The 5,995-nt window shown below is 38.9% G+C and overlaps 1 protein-coding gene across 1 annotated transcript in view; it reads right to left on the reverse strand.

Annotated features, from left to right (window-relative positions):
- LOC102674933 (histidine decarboxylase) overlaps positions 1–5,995 on the reverse strand; it is a 115,982-nt gene that overhangs the window by 16,896 nt on the left and 93,091 nt on the right. The window contains exon 2 of the mRNA XM_031513094.1: positions 1,373–1,479. The gene's annotated coding sequence lies outside the window, so the exon portion shown is untranslated. The remainder of the gene's footprint in view (positions 1–1,372; positions 1,480–5,995) is intronic.

Here is a 5,995-nt window from a genome sequence, read left to right on the forward strand (position 1 = left end):
TCCAGACCGTACATCCGAGATATTTTTCATTCTCAACTAAAATTTTGGATAATTTCCAACCTTCCATCCCCTATCTATTGAATTTCCAAAGTTTCCGCTTAATTGAAATTCGAATTTCGCGTTCGTTTCAATGCCATTGGCTTTCACAACTTCGCTCGAAGTTCGGTTTATCGAATCGCATCACGACTTGCCGGTTGCAGTTTGCAACCGGTACTTTCATTCTGTTGCACGCCCACGTGCGCCATGCAGTTCGTAAACATGCAACCGGATTTTATGGAGAGGATTCAAAGCGTGGTAGGTAAGCCTACCAACGTATTAAAATCGGATTATAAACAATCGCGAAAATAGGCGACCGCCAGATCCGGAAATTCTCTCCGGTTTGTTTTGATTTATCCGAAGGGATTTACGATAAACGAAAAATCCATCCTAATTCCTCACCACACTTCCTCAACCGTATCATAAGCATGATAAGCCGCCACTTCATTAACGATAACTTTTTCCCTGGTTTATTTATCGACAGACGACGCGAATGAAGCGAAGCACGAAGAGATACGATCTCGATTATTCAAACGAGACAACTAATTGGAATAACGGGGCGAGAGTTATCATAACAAATAATACAATCGATCCTCGGAAATTGGTAATTAAGTAGCATCCTCGATCGAATTCACCCTAATGAATTCAATTATTACGCACTTATCACCCGATTTCTATTCGCGACTTTGACGCGTGTTTAACGATTCCACTCGCGTCCCCCATCGAGACACGCTCTCTCGATCGATTAATTTATTAATGAACGAATGTAATAAATATGATCGAATAACCGCGTCCTGGTGACAATTGATAGGAGGGAACGCGATTGACCAATGATTAGCGTTTAAATCGGAGGAATGGAGGTCAAGTTTAATCCCTCGCCTTACGATTTAAGACACGAGAGATGGAATGAATTTAATTTCGTTCGAAATCGTGATATATAAATCTCAAAAATAATATTCCAAACGGATAAAAATATATCTTTTGGAATTGGATGTCCACCGATTTTACACATTGAATGTATTAGAAAGAAGAGGTTGAGCAGAGAGTTAGGTTAATCTCATCTGGGACTGGTAACTGAAATAAAAAGAAAGAGGATATTTAATATATCGTATCCATGTAAGGATCTAAGTTATTGATCATCGATCAGTGAAATTAAGCATTGTGAGAAATATAAAAGAGATAATGGATGTAATACAACGATCGTGTAAGAAACTCGAGATCGGTGTCTCGATATCAAAAATGTTATACGTGTACGAGCTTGGCAAACAATAGGGCGTCTATTTAAGCTACTCCTACGCCTATGTACGACGACGTGTATACACGAACGTTGACGCACCTGGACGCCATGGAGGTTAGCTCCCATTCGAAGAAAGATGAAGTGGCAATGGTTGTGGACCCACTTGTTGAAGTCTAGCCTCAGGGTTCTTGACTCTGGACCTGAAACTTCGAGGACGCGGAGGCAATTACGAATGCATACATAATGGCACTTACAGAGTTGGTGATGCAACCGTTAAGCCATCAGTGTCGAGGCATTTTTTTTAACGTGATGGATACTTAATGTAATTTTTGTGAAGTGGTCACTGCTTGTGGCCGTGTAACATGTATGCTTATAATGTATTAAGGTGTTTTGAGAAAAATGTAAATTGGACAAAATACAGACAGGTTAATTACTATTTTTATGATAAGAAGTAATTGGAAAAAAATGGTCAAACATTGATTTGAATTTTTTATTCAGAGACAACAAGTGTTTCAATATTCATAATTCAGTGTATATATAGACGTATATTACTTGGTGTTGACATACAAGAATACAATTTAATGGAACAGTTACAACATCTTTGTGTATATAAAACTTTGATCGTGTTATACTTACAATGAAATTGCTAAATAAATAGTTAAGTTTAAGATAAACGTCTCGAATAATAACAGTAGGATAAACGCGACAAACTATTATTTATCTCGTTTCCATCGCCTCACGCGTTAAATCGCTTTTATTCCCGTCCTACAATGGAACAATTACACTGCATCTAAAACACCACGAATCACTTTTTTTTTGGTCACGCTTGACTTGGGCCGACACGCTTCAACGATTGAAGAACGTTTCGACTAGTACGGTGTTCCGATGTTTGGAATGTGTTATCATACATTGTATATCATCCTTTGCTCAATAACATCGACTAATTTCACGAAAGAAAAATATTATAATGCAACAACAATTACGTAACAATTTTTACATAAAAAAAAATTATAAGAATATAAAGAAGAAATGTTAAATTTATAATAAATGTAAACAAATAAAAAAATAAACAATATATTTAAAACGTCGATCGAGGAAAACTTGTCGTTATTAACGATTCATATGGAAGAGTAAGAAAAGTAGTCAAGAAGGTTACTCGAAATCGTGCCTTTCGAATTACAATGTGAATAATCATTCTTTATTTAAGTATTAAGTAGGCGAGGGAATCAGAGGCGACGAGAAGTCGGGCTGGAACCGGAAGGACGGACGCAGGAAGGAGCCAGAGTTTTCTCGCGGTGACCAAAATTCCATTTTCCAAGAAAATGATTCAATGTTGGAAAGTTTCTTCCTTCTAACCGCGACGAAATTATCTTTTCCGTGACAAATGGTAAAAACTGAGAAAATTGGAAAATCGACGTTACCACGGACGAGACAATGGATTTCGAGGGATCCCATCGGTATTTACGCAATTCTTTAAACCCAAGAACGCGCCGAGAATAGGAAAGTACCAATTATGGTGTGCTAGAACTTGGCTAGAACGTCTTTAACCGACAGGAAGTGAAACACGTCCCGTAACGTCGTTGAATAGAACTAAAATTTTACTCGCTTACGTTAACGAGAAGAAAAAGACGCTATATAGGATGTTCCGCGAACGATTTCGAATTGAAAGAAATTTTCAAAAGAAAGAAGAATTATGCAAAAAGGGAACGGCGATCCGACGATTCGGTTTAACATCAATATTTTGAAGAAAGGAAAGAAGCATATGGAGGAAAGATAGAGGAGTGACCAAAATCATTTTTTGGACCGGAGGAATGGGACAGTAGCGTGTCGCCAGGCCGTTCTAACGAGGTTGCGCAGAGTTACGATCGATCGTAGCTTCCGGCTTGTTTCCTGTAATATCGTCGACGGTAGCGAGTTTATCGTAACCAAGATCGAAGATCGTGGATGCATGTGTACATATATATATATATATATATGTGTGTGTCTTGATAAACGGCGACAACGATTGGAACAAAAAGTTTCCAACCTCGATAAATAAATTCTATGAAAATCTTTATAGCCTAACCTTTACCTGGATCCAGATATCGAAATCAAGGTGTCATCGCGGTCATAATATAAATTTTTACAAATTTTATATACGCCTCGTACGATGAGAAAGATATTTCTTCAGAGATGAGATTTCACGTTTCGTTAAAATCCATAAAGAGACGATGATGACTGGCCGATACGTTCGGTTTCTAATTATACGTTTCCGTCGCGAGCGATAAATTTCCAAAAGAAAGAAAAACGACTTTCAACGAATACCTAACGGTCACGCGCCGTTACAGAATCGTATCTCCAGGTGTATGTCGTGCAACGTGATCAATCGTGTCCAATTGATTTTCTGACATCTTTTTTTTTCCCCCGCGAAGAGAGGGCGCGAGAATCGGGAGGCGCAGCAAGCGCCTCCCCCTCTCCCCTCCCCTCCCTTGTTAATCGGTCGCGATTCCGTTCGAGTCTATCGCGATTTTGCCGAAAATCGCTGAGCACCACGCTTCTATAACTAAATACCTGTAGCTCTCCCACTTTACGAGAGCCAGGCTAGCCTTGGGTTCGGCGCCAAAGACCGGCCCGAGGTCAATGACCATTGGAATATTCACGTTCGGCCGGCAGGCAGTCAGGCTTGGCCTCAGCGATTCCTCGACTCTTTGGATTATTGCAAATCTGCGGATTTGTTAAATATCTTTCCACATGGTTGTCGATTCGATCGAATTCGAAGTTTTAACAATGCGGTGAACCTTCGATTCGTTGATGTATGTGTATGTGTGTGTGTGTGTGTATGTGTGTATGTTGTATATATTGTATCGATATTAATGCTAACTTCCGGGATATAGTGACTCGCTTCCGGGATATCGGGATATATCCTTTTCAACGATTGAGAGATGTCTTGATAACTTGATTGGTGATTGAATCGATGATGGGTTAGAGGGATTATTATTATATTCGAGATATTATATCTCGAATAAAGTCTACGTGGAATGCAGTTTTTACCTTTTATTCATTCTTGCTGATTACTCGTTTTATTTTTTACTTGTCAGAAAAATAAAACTTTGGATTTAAATATTTATTTATATAAATATTAATTTTTATTTATTGGTGAATTATTATTATTATTTATTATTAAATAATATATTTATTTACGATTGAAATATTTATTCAATTGAATTAAGATTAATGAATCGATAAATAGATTAAAAGAAATTTGAATCAACTTTTAAAAAATAAATTCTACCTTTTATATATTTTTATTTATTTTTGTTCGATATTAAAAAAAAAGCTTCTAGACAATTATCGTGATACATTGATAATTAGATAGAATAAAAGTCATTTTAAATTGACAGACAGATCGAAGGAAAATTATTTCAAACGTAGCTTATCTGGAATCGATACTATTTCCTTCATTTTCATTTAATATTTCATAAAAATTTAATCGTTATAAATATAACGATCCATCGAATATTTTCACAGAACTTTTCTTTCATCGATCAAAAAAAAGAAAGAAAAAAATCACTTTGAAGAAATCGCACCTCGAAGATTAACAAATAGATTAACGAAAAAACGAAAAAACCGTGGAACACACACGAGGAAAGAAGAAAAAACCGACGAGTAGTACTTACGTTCTAATACGGCGTGCACGGTAGCAAGCAGCCGAGTCTTATTTAGATTAAAATCTGCGTGTCTCGTTCCATCTTTTTTCGCAGTGCATGATTTTGATACCGCTAAGATTCCTCACGCGGCTAATTGGCATTACGCGAACAATTCATTAGAGGGGGCGATGCACGCTAAGAATTAGTGGATTAATCAACTTGTGGCCTTCTTTAAGAAATATATATATATACTCGTTTTGCAATAACTGTACCAACGAGGCGTTCACTCGAAAAATCCATCGTGGCTAGGCCTTTGAATTTTAATTCACCCGCGGAATCATTAAACCCCGCTCGACGCTTAATTAACCGGCCAACAGTCCAGTTAACAGTCCACCGATACGACCACCTCTGAACTGAAAACGGACTACTACTGAAACGATCGAGCGCACCTGCATTACAAATTAATAATAATCGTGGAATATCGAATATTCGATCGACCCGAGCGAAACCTTGCTCTTGATATCGAGGGTGCAATATTCCCTAAAATTATCGAAAGGAAGAAAGAAAGGAAAAAAAGAAAAGAAACAAATCTGAACCGCGAATCACGAAGACGCGTTCCCTTTTCATTCGGTTGGCCGAGGGGACGAAGGATTGCCGTGCAGGGATATCGCGAGGAAACGAAACAAGGAGAAGAAGAAGAAGGGGAGGAATGCGAAGAGGGTGCCGTACGAATAACGGTGAACGGTGCAGCCGAGTGACGAGGCCGTCTCGCGGAAGAAGAAAGCTGTGCTCACCGTGAAGAAACAGAGACGAGTGATCGGTGCTCTCGGGGATAAGTAAAAACCGGACGAAAGAGGCGAGAAGGAAGGCGAGCGTTGGTTGTCGGGCAGAGGAAGAAGAGGAGAAGGAAGAAAAAGTGATGGCCGAAGAAAAGGAAGAAGAACACACACACACACACACACATACATATTCTGCCTCTGACTCTCTTCCAGAGTGGCGAGGGGGGGATGAAGAGAGACGACGATACCACTACGCGAAGAAGAGGTTCCGTCGCGGTGAAGTACAGGCACTTGGTAGGGGTACGAGAGAGAAGGTG

The sequence above is a fragment of the Apis dorsata genome, unplaced genomic scaffold (assembly GCF_000469605.1).
Source record: "Apis dorsata unplaced genomic scaffold, Apis dorsata 1.3 scaffold_577, whole genome shotgun sequence".
Lineage (NCBI taxonomy): Eukaryota > Metazoa > Arthropoda > Insecta > Hymenoptera > Apidae > Apis > Apis dorsata.